At 42.1% G+C, this 13,592-nt stretch overlaps 1 long non-coding RNA gene across 1 annotated transcript; it reads left to right on the top strand.

Moving 5' to 3' along the window:
• The first annotated feature begins 1,039 nt into the window (after nucleotides 1–1,039).
• On the top strand, nucleotides 1,040–8,326 carry LOC142044482 (uncharacterized). Its single transcript, XR_012654345.1, has 3 exons — nucleotides 1,040–1,600; nucleotides 2,072–2,115; nucleotides 7,171–8,326. It is a non-coding gene; the product is annotated as an uncharacterized LOC142044482 (long non-coding RNA).
• Nucleotides 8,327–13,592: the final 5,266 nt, after the last annotated feature.

Below are 13,592 nucleotides of genomic sequence, written 5' to 3'. Positions count from 1 at the left end.
GTTCAAGTTTCTCTTGAACTTGCACCACTACCTTCATCAGTGCAATCAAAATAGGAGTTTGTATAAACTCATCAGCAACAGCATCACAAAAATCCCTGCAGGTCAGTGCTCTTAGCCTTGCCCTTTCCTTACCTAAATGGAGGTATTAGTATTCAATTATTACCACTGTTTTGGGGGATTAATACAGTTCAGCAAAGCTTGTACTTTCAAACACAGACTATTAGAGATGAGAAATCCACTGGGTTAAGATTTTCTTTTTTTTCCAGAAGTTTTCTTACTGTACAATAAAAACCATTTTAAGGTATTACTGATAAGTTAAAGTGCTAGTTTAATACAGTGTGAGGATTGGATTTCCTGACTGGGATATCTGCAAGAAAGTAGAAAGATTGATTGAGGCTGAGAAAATGTTAAAACAACAATACATAAGAGATGAAAACAGTAAATCTGATAGGCTGCTTTACGAAACTCTCGAGATAACGTCATCCTGACACACAAAGGCCTTCCTTGGCTGTGAAGACACAAAAATAAGTAGTTCAGTCAAATCATCAGACTTTCACATGGTGATGCAGGGCTATGAGACAGGAAAACAGGGATGGATTTAAAATACGGAACTGACATGGAAAGAGTGCTTATTCACCCCTCATGTCTCTGGCAGCTACATGGTGCTCTCTCCATGTGCTTTCATGCTGGAGGTTTGGGTCCAGGCCACCTCAGAGGTGAAGGAACAAATGCCAAGTTCAACTCTAGACTTAGTTTTCTTTCTGCAGTTCACTTTTGGGATCTCAATGTTTGGTTTCAGATCAAACTTTTTCTCCCAGTAGAAGACACTGTAATGATTAGTGGCTGCATTGCAGTCATGAAGGCCCTAAGAAAGGTTTGTATGAACAGATGAAGAGAAAAAAAAGTGGAAAGGACTTTTGGGCACACAAGCCCTTCTTTCACTCTCAAAGCCACAAATTTCAAGCTAAACTATTATAGAAGTTGCTTTGGGAATAATGTACTTCTGGCAGGAGAGCTGCAGACATACATGGCACTGGTGTAAAGCAGGTGTGTTAGCAGTGGAAGAGGGGAAGTCTCGAGGCCAGTGGAGTAAAAGAAGAGACTAAGAGTTTTTAAGCATAGATCTGTACAACCAGGAGATCTGTACAAGCAGAGGTGCAGATGTGCCATAGTGTAACGAGTAGTTGCATGGCACAATGACGGTTTTCATTTGGTTCCCTGATACACTGCACATTTCTATTGTGCAGCACAAGAATACTTAATCTGTCTGTATGTGGTGTCCCACTTGTGAAAGGGAGAGAGTTTATACAGCTCTCCAAGAGGTGTGAATTTGGATTTGCTGAAGGCTGTGAGCTATGTGCACCGGAATGTCTTGGATGGATGGTTTTTAAAAGCCAAGGTAAATGCAGAGGTAGTCAAGTAAGCTACTAAGTCTCTGAAAGGAAACATATGTTCATTTTATGTATTTGTTTTTCTGAATATGGTGAATTCATGCTTTGTTTTGCATTGCAGCTTACACTGTGGCATATGCTTTACTGATTACAGGAAGTTGAGCCTGCAGAATTCATTATCTAATCAGGGAAGGATATTTGCAGCAAAGGTAAGAAAACTAGGATGAAGGGATAGATACCAGGTTAGTTTTAAATTTATCTCACTGCAAGAAGATTAAATTGATTGGGAAGTTCAGAGAACAAATCTGAACCTACTTATTAATACACTTCCAACAGCTGAGATAAATAATTTTTTAGGAGTCCAGCCTCAAAGCTGTTTGATAGCTAGTGGAGCTGTGCAAATATTGGAGATACTTAATGCTTCCTAGGCACAACTCACTGGGCTGATCCTTTCCCAGCTAGACTATCCACAACAGTTGTGCAGTGAGAAGGCTAAGCTTTCACCTGGATATGTGCTTCTAACCACCACAGCAGCATATTGTTGGTAACAGTTCTGAAGTAGGAATATTGTGGCCATCTGTGTGAGGTGTTCTTGCATTTGCCAAGTTTTTGAGCCACATGGAATTGTTTGGTGCTGAAGTCTTTGCTTAGGAAAAATGCTAGTGTTCTCTTGATTTCAGGGATGGGGAGGAGAGTGATGACTTTTTGGCAACACGTCAGGAAGGTAAGTTGATGTTTTCCAATACCAACTGCCTAAAAAAATTACACTGCCACAGTATGGCATAGCCGGAGCTGTTGTGCAGAAGCAGTACAGCATGCTCTCAGAGCAGTAGCTGCCACGGGCAGCAGACATCTGCAAGCTGAGCTCTTGGCTCCTTCTTAAAGATTAAAAGTTTCTTCTCTTTCCTTCCTAAACAATGTGATTAACCTATTAGTATCAAAAAAACTATTAGTATTTCTTTCTCTTAAAGAATTTATACTCAGGGTCTTTTAAAATGAGGTAATATGAGCATTGTGCACTATTTGCGTGCTGCTGGGTCAACCTAGAAAGATGGGCCACTAGAAATTAGTATAGCCCTGGGGACAAGATGTGTTACCAACACTCAGCTGTTACAGGCAACCCTACTGAAACCTTATTGCAGCAAGGTATTTTTTGTTCATTAAATTAAATGCAAATCTGCTCCCCGAAAAAGATTTTCCTCTTCCTTTGTCAAGGCTATATGCTGGTGTAATTGAGCATAGGCAAATTAGAAGTAAACTACCTTTCTCAAATCATCCTTCTGTAATTTGATCAAAAAATGTGAAGGTATGTGCCAGTGCTGATAATTAGATACATAGGCACAATTAATAAGATTATCAGTGGAGTCCAGGCAGTCTGCCCTGCTTCAGACATTAGAAGTAGACCACCGGCAGGTTATAAGGCTGTGGGTTTGGGTTCAGATGACACCCCAGAATATTGCAGGGCTGCTTCAGGCAGGATAATGAGGCAGAGGGAAAGGTCTGATCTCTGTCGGCCGCCTTTGCTGATTACAGCATGCCCCGAGGGTATTGGGCTGGGCAAGCTTTCATTAGGCAAGTTTTTGGTGCTGCTCCATCCCACCTTCACAGCGCTAATTTAGAACTTGCTGTTCCTGGCATTTGGTCACTGAAAGGACTGGTGGGATCAACAGAAATAGCATCACTTTAATTAAAAATAAAAATGGTGCTTGGCAGAAAATGTGAATGACTTGTGTTCACTTCAGTCCAGATTTTAAAGGTACTTAGGTGCTTAAAGATACAGGTAGGTACTTGCAAGTTTTTTCCAAATTAGCTGTATGCTCAACTCCAATTATTTTTAATGAGACTTATGTGCCTTCTTATTTCAGAGATGCCTGATAGGAACATATGTGAGGCTTAAAGCACAGGAGGGTCTTTACAAATCTGCTACGATGTCACTATTGAAAGTGAGGCTTCATTATTTAAGCATTACAAGACTGATTTGACATTAAAATGATCCGTAGATTGTATTGATGCCTTTGACCTTTTAGTGTGCTTATGGCATTCGCATTGCATAGCCTATCTGGAAAAAATAGGGTTTTCTAGTTTATCCGAAGAATAATTATGTTGCAGATATGGGCTGGTATTATGCAACTGCATATGTGTGAGCGAGGAGGAAGGGAAGTGCATATTGTAGCATTTAACAACAAACACCAGAGTTCGTTCCGAGACCGCTGTGGGGAGCACCCGTGCTTTCATGCTGCTGTCAGAGGAAAAGTGGACCTCAGGTTTGAAGAGTCTCCTCTCCATGGCCTGAAGGCAACACTCTGTAATGTGGCCCAGCACATGGGGCACAGGACTTGGCACCAGGAGAACCAGGGCTCAGCCCCAGCACCTGAGCTGGCATAAGACTGCAGGCACCTTCCCCGTCTTTGCCAGTCCAACATCTTCTCCCTTGGAAGGTATTTTGAGATCTCCCAGTGCATGAAGCTACTAGCAAAGAGTCACCCTCACATGGTGAGCTGTGTGCCACAAATATATGGGCCCAGCTGTGTATGGGTCAGGAGCAAGAATAGGTAGTCTATAGAAAGAGACACATTGTCAGCCAAAGGGGGCAGAGAGGTATGGATGTCCCTGTAACCAGAGGCTGTGAGAAGTTTGTCTGTCCTCACCCATGTTCATGGTTCATTTTATGCTCACACACAGACACAGACACACACACATCCTTTTCTCTCCCCAGGGAGTTCCCTTGCATATGGTATTTCCGCTACTGCAGGAAGTAAAACAAATGTTGGGCTGTAAATATGAATTTTAATGCTAGCCAAAAAGCTGTGCTGATAATGATGCCAGTAAACGCTATGGCTTCTTAAAAGCATAAGTGTTTTTTCAAATGATAAATGATAAGCAGTTATGGAAGTGGGGAGGAAAGGTAGTTAAAAGCAAACTGTATTGAAAGAAGATTAAAGTGTGAGCATACATAGGAAATGATGTGCACTAGTTTGGTTTTAATTCTTTTGGAAGAAGGAGATGCAGAAAAAGAAAGTACTGAAAGCCAAAACTGAGACAAACATCACCATACAGTGGAATAATAACACAAATGGTTACAAACAGCATGTTGATAACTGTAATTAATGTGTTCGTAACCACAATGGTAATGATTTCTTTAATTACTTAATGTTCTGATCTGACTCTGAAGCCACCTGCCAGGTTTTGACCTCAAAATCTCCTTTTTCCCTAAAATAGAGAAGAGAGGGACTAAAATACAGTCATCACCATAGCTAATTACTTAGTTGCTTGGTTGCCATGGGTGCAAGATGTGCTCCCAAAGTGGTGGCAAGATCTGTTGTATTAGTGTGTTAGCACTGGATGTAACTGTATTGAGTTTGCTGAAAATTTGGGGACAAATAGCCTTTTCATTTTAAAAGCAATGTACTTTCCAGCTGGCTGAAAGAATTTGTGCAGAAGTCAATGAATAGTTTTAGCCATAAGCAAAAAGAAAACTGAAAGCAGAAGAATTGTGGATCTTTTTAAATCAAAGCATTGCAATACGTTGTTTTGAAATGACCTTCTTCTTCAAAGCCTGTCCTAGTGTGCACTTGAAAAATAGTACAAGCCCCCTCGTTGTTAGGGAAAAAAATTGTTTTTCTATAAAACAAAATATGAGTAATATTCATATATTTTTTACAGTTTTTTTCTTGACCAAAGCACAGAAATCTGGACTCTGTGTGCCATTGTGTGTGTGTGTATGCAATAGCTGAAATAAACCCAGATAATAGAGGAGCAGTTTTGAAAAGGAAGATAGCAAGACTAGAAGCTCATGATGGTTTAGCTGATGCCTTTTGTATTTTCATTCCTTTTTGACATATACTACAGACCAAAACTAGCAATTAGATATTCCTGGTTTGCTCTTTTTTGTCTGTTATTTCACAGGGACTGTCAATATATCCCTTTGAAATAGTACAATGCAGAAAATAATTTTCTACTTTTTCTGCTTGCTTTTTGTTTTCATATAATTGGCATTTGAAAGAAGTGCAAAAGATTTCCATAACAACAGTCCAGTGCATCTCCTTAATTCCAAGCAGAAGGGCACATCTCTTTCCATTTCCAAAGCAACACTGCAACAAATCATTAACAAAAGGTTGGTTTTTTATAAATATATATATAATAGTTAGTAGCTTTCCATATAGTTAAAACCTGAGAATCCGGGCATTTGAAAACAAGTGGGACACTGGAGATGAATTAAACTTCAGGCAGTATTGCTTGAACACACTGTGAGATACTGCAGATCACTGACCTATTACGTACCCACATTACCAGGAGGCTGGTCTAAAACTTAACAGATATATGGTAGTTTACAGTTTATAAGGAAAGGCATTTGCGTGTTCACAGGATAATAGCATCATACCCAGACAATAATCTCTGCTGCTTGGCAAGCCGGAGCAATAAACTGTGAGTTAAGAGATGTATATGCAAAATTAGAGTTGAGCCCATGATCATCTATCTATATGCCAAAGAAGGGTGCAGGCAATGACTTTTGAGATGTGGAGCCCTACTTCTGTATAATGCTGCTGCTTTGAGTGTCCTTAATGCTAATCCACACAGGATGCAAACCCACCACCCTTCTGCTGTGAAAGCAGAAAGTTTGTGTTTTTCTGCATGGGGGTGAATGGTCCCTCATGGCCTTTACTGACTTTGGGATTTGATGCAGTCCTTCTGGAACTGGGAGGGACTTTCTGGTGGTAGTTGAGCATTGTAGGCAGCAATGTCTAGCAATTTCCTCTAGAAAATGATTGAATTTCACCTGGAAATCTGTCTCCTGGGTTCTGCTGGAAACTAGTTCCACATTTCCAATTCCCTGATGATTATAAATCTCTTGTTTTTCCAGACTCTGTTTACTCGTTGCCATTTTGTGTCCTTTTGCTCTTGTCCCAGTGTCATCTTTTACTTTAAAAGCTCGTTCTGATGGAGAATTAGCTGTCCCTTTCCTCCAGTGTGATTACCAAAAGTAATCTTATTCCTTCCCAGCTGTGCCCTGACAGCCTTCAAATGCTTGAAATCAGGTGTGATTTTTCTATATAAAGCACAAACAATAGTCAGTGTAATAAATGACAAGAGAAAAATGTTGGACAGCTCAGTGGAAGAAAAGATACATGGTACTGTTACCTGTTTGATTAGTCCTTCAGTTCTTGGCAAGAAAGATTTTCAAGTTGGCCAGACTTCTAAGTGGATTCATCTTTTCTGTCCTCACTCTCCTCTATCTACCATTTCTCCCCTGTTTTACTGTGTGTCATGGACTAAAGCTGCATTTTGGTAGCAACAATTAAACGCTGTGGGTGCACTTAATGTTTTTGTTTGGATCAGAGTGCAGGTTTGAAGTGAACCTCCTGGTTGCCCACACTTACTGTGCTTCATTTTGTACCATGGAATGGTCTCAGAGCCCATGAGCTGCGTTGTTTTAGGAGGAAATTAAGGTGGAAGATACGCTGGAGTGCAGCACTTCAGCCACAAATGGGCATCCAGACCAGGAGGCCAGACTAGAAATAGTCTGAAAAAAACCCCTAAGCACAGTACAGTCTGGAAATTAGGTCCTCAGCACCAAGTGTTTCACTCTACAGGTCTACCCCCATGGTTCACATTACTTGCTATTATAGATGTAGGCTGTCTTCTGCCCCTGTTTCCTGGCTGTCTGAGGGGGTGGGATGGGTAGATCATACCTGCATAAAGCTTTTCTTTGCCCTTGTAATACCTCTGCATTCATCTGTATCACTTTTAATCTTCTACAGAGTGTTTATCCTACCTTTAGGGAAACAGATGAAACTACCCAGAGGAGAGCATATTCTCGCAGAAGCACATCACTGGTAATCAAGATTAGGAACCAACAATGCGTTCACCTCCTTGAAACAGATGCCTTTGGATGGTATCCCTTGGTTACCTACTGACTCATAAATACCAATTTGGGGATGAAGACTATTGTACTACTAAAACGTACACTGAGATAGGTGGATTAATATTTAAAGGCTTGAGTTAATACGGCAGATTTAAACCCTGCATTTGAGTATATTGACTTTTCTTTCCTTGGTGGTGTAAGCCTAAAGATTTGTCTTTAAATCTTGCTTATTAGCTTAAAAATGTTGTCTTGTATCAGAAGGAATAACATACAAACTCGTTAGCTGCCTTCTAGTCAGATATATTTACCAGAGATTGGAGAAGGAGCAGCTAACCTTTCTGATGGTTGTTCATCTCATTCAAGGTGAGCTTTGGTTGCAGTCCCTATGTTTGGAGAGGTGCAGAACAGGGCTCATCTGACTGCGGTGCTCCGGACCTGATCCTGCACTTGCCGTACTTGAGGTGCTCTGACTGGAGAAAGAAGGGCTACATTTTGAAGGAATAGGAAGAATGCTTCTATTAGCAGCTGATTAATTAGTCTTTACAGAAGCCATGGCCTGTGCCTCTAGTCCTGCAAGTTTTATCAGCTTGCTTTTCCTCTACCTGTCTGAAGGATTTGCGAGGCAGAATTTAAATGGAAATTTGAGATCTCGGTGCATGGGCAGGAGTTGGAGTTCCTGTAGCAATAATGGCAGGATTAATGGTGTTAATACAACAGTGAAGACAAGTCTGAAGCAATAACATTTTATATTTTGCTTAATCTAGTTTCATTGTGGAATGACCACCACTTCTGATGAAAATGAATCCAAAGAGCAGTACATTGTTGGTTGACTGCAAAGTTATATTATGCTGCACCAGTCCTTTTTTTCAGTTTATTAAGTTTATGGACTTGGTTATGAGAGGGGAATGAGTGATTATGGAGAATATGAACAAGGAAGGTGTATACCTCCATGTATACCCCTGTTCATGTAACTTCTGTAATTCATCCTTGCATGCAGAGAACATAAGCTGGATGATTGTATGGCTCTCTGTAAAGTATCTTAGTTACAATTACTGCCTAAGGTAACGTCACAGTGAATTTAGACTCTTATACAACTCTGTCCTTGGACAGAGTATGTTGTGTTTGGCACACTAAATCTTTGCAGATTTTATTTCAGTTTTAATGACACTTTGTATAGGAAGAGGAAATACTCTCACTCTCTTCTCCTGTTCATCGCGGGGGCTTACGACAAAGACTGATATATATATTTTTAAGAGCTCTCCTCAAAGTGGGTTTACAAAATAATGAATCAAGCACAGAGTGAGTCTGATTGGTAATCCCTGAGAGACTGTTTCTTTCCACTGCTTGAGCCAAAGCTTAGGTACAGAGTCTGTGGTATCCTACCTCGGGTAAGTGGTTTCACCTTCTGTAAACCCTGAATTATTTGTAAAATTTGATATGAATGTGAATGCCATAGGGACAGAATTCTTGCTTGACTGATGTACTTCTCCCCAAGCACCAGTTTGCACGCCTTGCCAACACCCAGAGCCCGCAGGACAGGCCCTGTAGGAAGGACAGTGCTGGCTGGTACTGTGCTTTGGGAGCTACGGCTCCTGGGCACAAGAGCAGTGGTACTTCCAAAGGGAAGGCAAGGGAAAGAGGGCACTGGTGTGACCGTGTTTGCTCCACATCCCCAGGGCAGGAGGGGGCCAGGCTGGTGGGTGCTGTGTAGGTTTCTCTTTACTCCCATGGGTTGGCTTGGAGGTTGGACAGGGATGAGGAGGGATGTGGGAAAAGAAATTTTTCTCCAGACACCTGTGCCTGGTCCTTATCCAGTTGGGAATGGCTTCACGGGAGCTGCACGGGGTTGTTAAAGCAGAGACTGGCATGCTTTCCTCAGGATACAGTTCTGGTTTAAGCTAACTTTCTCTCTTTCAGGTATGCTTTTTAGTGCAGACATTATTAATTTGGAGACAACTCTTTCATGAAATGTTTCTCCTCTTTCTGTTTAAAGACTCCTTTTCAGCTGCTGTAATCCTGCCAGATGCTGGCAGTTTAAGGGACATCTTATTTTCTTGCCTTCAGAATGGGCTGATGGATATATCCTTCAGGGATACTGCTAGGAACTCCCTGCGAAAAGCAGGAGGGGGGGCTGGGGGTGGAGGAGAAAGCCAAGTGACACGTCAAAGGTGGTATGTCCAGCAGATCCTAGCTGTCCATGGGCATTTGGCTGCCTCTGCGCTGACGTCACAGACGTGTCATGGGAAAAGCCCCCTTCTTTCTTTCACCTAAACATCATTGCTTTGATACTCAGCAGTTTAGAAATGTCTTCTCTTAAAGACCTACCTATAAATTTTTTTTCCTGATTACGTACACTAATTACGACAGCAGAATTATGAAGAGCATTGGCTAAATATAAATTTTGAGAGGGAATTAAATACAGGCTAGCTGGCCTTTGATTCCCAAAAAGTCTTTTAGTGTGTTCATCTGTTTCACCACTTACCGAACCTGATAATTTGATCCTAAGCTATATGTACTGCATCCTACTGCAGACTTTGTAGAAAGCTTTGCTTTATGGCAAAGCTTGTGTGCAGCATTCTGGCAGACATCCTTCCTTTTATTCAAAATAAATACAAATGGACAACCTTTACTGAGCCACCGTTTTAGTAGTGTTACTCAGTGACCCTACCTGTGTCTCACCAAGTCCTGGAACTACGCATCACCACTCATGTTACTAGTTGAAAAAAGATTAGGCATCCATAAAAAAAAAAATCTCTGAATTAATGGTTCTGCCATCCAGAGGGTAATTTTGCTTGCATCCCCTATGTGTTACTGTTCACAGATTAAAAGCCAGGATTTTCAGAATTGATGAGTGCTTTCTGAATGATGTGGGTTGCATTTAGGATGACATTTTAAAAGGACCTAATTCTCAACATTTGGCAGTGCTTCTTGGAGAATTAGGCTGTTCCCTGATAGCTCAGACTGAACAGGGAAAACAGAAGTATCCAGTTTCCTACAGGTTTCTCAGGCTGACATCCAAATTTTGTTTGTGGAAAGCTTTCCCCTCTGCCATGTCCTTACACAGTGGCTTCTAAGATGTGAAAGAGACATTTTTATTTTTTCAGTCTTTGGATACTTGTTTTCAGCTGGATGATATTTGGTTGGACCCAGTGCCTTGAATTTGACTTGTTATGTTTTTGTTTGCATTTTCAATGTTTTGTAAATAAATCCACACATTTATTTTTAGCACAGCTATTTTAAGAAAGTTTATCACATGCTGCACAAAGAGACACATGGCTCTGCTGTGCAAGTAATCTTGCAAAGATGTGTTAACAAATGCATTTATAGCAGCTGTATTCACGGAGGACCCTGAGAGGGAGCAGAAGTCACCCATATGAACCATCTGGAGCGAGTCCCTGACTGTGAGTGATGAGTGCTGGATGCAGCAGTGGTCCCAATATGCTGCCAGGGCTGCTGCTCACAGGGCTGGGGCATCACAGGGGGCTCCAGCCTTGGGCATCGGGCACGTCCCTGGGGATGGTGGTGGGCTGAGGCCAGGCTGGGACATCAGCCCACGGGTAGGGGACAGGATCAGCAGGTCCTGTGGCCAGGCAGGGGAGGGCTGTGGGGAGCTGGCGACTGGTACTGCTGCACACTGGGGCATGGGGTAAAATGGGGTCCTGGGCCATAGGCAGGTGTAGGGGTGTCCCCAGGAGAGGCCAGGCAAGGACACAAAGGGCTGTTCATGCCCTCACGGCCCTGTCAGCAGCTCTAATGTTAGCAAGACTCACAGAGCCATCAGTAGTTCAGGATTTCTGGATGTTTGTGGGTAACATACTGGCAATAAACGAGGTTGAAATTTGCTAAAGAAGTTGGCCACTATTAATAACTTCCCTTGATCAAATTAATGCATTTCAGGATGATAGCACATGGTAATCTCTCCTTGGAGACTCTTCTTGGCAGGGGATAGGTGCATGTAGCCATACTCTCTGTGTGTGTGTGTGTGTGTGACATGACAGGATGAAATAGTGGTGAGCTGCTTATTTGTGGTTATATTTGTATTCTCTTGCTTAAATGAATAAGCCCTTACTTTTTCTTTGAATTTGGCACATTGGTAGTATTAAAAGTGCCTTATAATGCTGCCTTTCTAAGTCTAAGGATTATCAGGCTGTACTGCTTGCTCCCTCCCAGCTGTTGCCTTTTGCTGTACACTACTAAGCTGCTGTACTGCTTCACCCCAGAAACTGCTGCTCATCGATCTTTGATAAAAGTGTCCCTGCCATGGTGTTACACCCACCAGACTGTACATTTATCCCGCTGAGCCTTGCGGTCCAAAAAGTGACAGCACAACCCAAAAGGATGCTCAGAGTTGTCCATAAGTGAATTGGCTGACTTAAATAGACACTGTCTTCTCGGCATTTGAAGACTTCAGGCTGATCTTTAGCAGTTCATGGCCATGTATTTTTCAGCTGGGGCCAGAATATGAACAGGCTTATGCATCTCTAACTTCACTGTGTATTATGATTCATTCTAGCGAAAGAGGCTCAGTTTAGTTGATTGAGGGATGTTAGTTATTTCTGGGTTATTGCTTTGTGTTTATTCCTTTTCCTCACTGATTTCCAGCCAGTCATGGAAGAAGAATTGCTCAAACTGCAGAAGAATCTGCATTATGTTCCCTCCAGCAGAAACACCACATTTCTGGCAAGTGAGAAAATACATATAATATTTTAGTCCCTTTTTGCTGCCTTAAGAGGCACAGATGCGTTTGAAGAAATATCCAGATGTTTTGAGGCATAGCTGAATTCCAGCCCTGAAACTTCTGAAAGTTCACAGCAATGAAACTAAGCAGCAGAAGGAGGTGCCTGAGAAGGATGACTTCTGGGTTGACCTGGGCTGTCCGCCTGCATCACTAAGTACAGTGGACCCGTAGGAGTGGATCTGTAGAGCAAAACAGCTGGCACTGAAGACCCAACAACCAAAATACACACATTTCAGGGGGATTTAGTTTGGATTAGTCTAGTTTGGTCCTGTGGAGTCCATGTCTGTCAGCGACTGGAGTGCCATAGGGGCGATCGTGGAAAGCTTCTCCCAGATAAGTTTCATTTGAAGGACATCCAGTTTGTGTTTTCTGGGACTGTTCTGCCATGTGAACCAAAACATGGTAAGTGGGTACAACTGGGAAGTTCACTTCAAAAGGGCAGTCTTGATCTGAACTAAAAGGCTAACATAGACGTCCCTGACATCTTTTCCAGTCTGTCCTGGATTTCTAGTAAGTAGTTCAGGAAACTGCTCCCCAAATCTGAAAGCTCTACAGAGGGCTCACATTTATTTCTTATCACAGTGCTGGCAAAGGTGGTATTTTTCCCAAGCTAGATGTCCAGTTACAGCTCAAGTAGTTTGTTTAACTGGTAATAAAACCCACTCTGTGTGTTGGGGATTTTAAAAAGGCCAATTTGCCACAGTCTAGCAGCCCACACAGAGAGGTTGCTTGAAAGCAAACTTACTGTTTTTATTCAAGTATCATTAAGGACATGTGAAAACTGAAAGAATTTCTTAAGACACATGGGGATGAGAATCTGCATTTAATGACGTTTGCCAGAGGAGGAAAATTATGGCCTATGTTTTCTATGGCCTTGTTTCTGGAATTAAATTGCCAAGGAGGTCTTACGGAACTGTGATCTGGAAGCAAATGGATCAGCTTTAGCTGTGTTTTCCTGTGGAGCAGAAGCACAAGCTCAAACACCTACTAGCATTTCTTGACTGAAGCTTTCATCTGTTTTATATTGGGGGGGGGGGGTTCCCCCAGCTGAAAGTGAATAGATGTGAAGAACAGTCTTTCAAAGGTGTAAGACCTGAGGGAGGTGAATGGGCTGCAAGGGTGAATGAATGTTTTTGTTCTGAGCTTGCTGGAATTTTGTGCATGATTACAGAAGTTGTGTTCCTTGTATGTCATGGTCTGGGTGGCGGGAGGAAGCTGAAGCCACCGATCAGGATTCAGAATGTGAAATAATTTCCCTACTGGAAGTTCAGGAGGGTTTTGCTAATGACATCCGTAAAGCCAGGATCTCATGCAGAAAATGTAGAGGGTTCAGTCACCCTATGGTGACTTGGAAAAAGGTCAAGTTAGCTGGGAAGAGAAGCAACTGAGTTAATCTAGTTTCAGTGATGGCTTTTCAACAAAGACAGGGAAGGAGCTTGGGTTGTGGAACAAGACCCTGTAAGACCTTATCTGGACAACTGTGTAAACTTCCAGTCTTTCCTCTTGAAAGACAAAGTCAGACTGGGACAGTCACAGAGGGATGATGAGGGGAGCCTAATGTCCATGTAGAGGATATTAAAAGAGCATGGTTTGGCTTGCC

Source organism: Buteo buteo, chromosome 2, assembly GCF_964188355.1.
Source record: "Buteo buteo chromosome 2, bButBut1.hap1.1, whole genome shotgun sequence".
Taxonomy (NCBI): Eukaryota; Metazoa; Chordata; class Aves; order Accipitriformes; family Accipitridae; genus Buteo; species Buteo buteo.
This window is presented reverse-complemented; position numbering and strand designations above follow the sequence as displayed.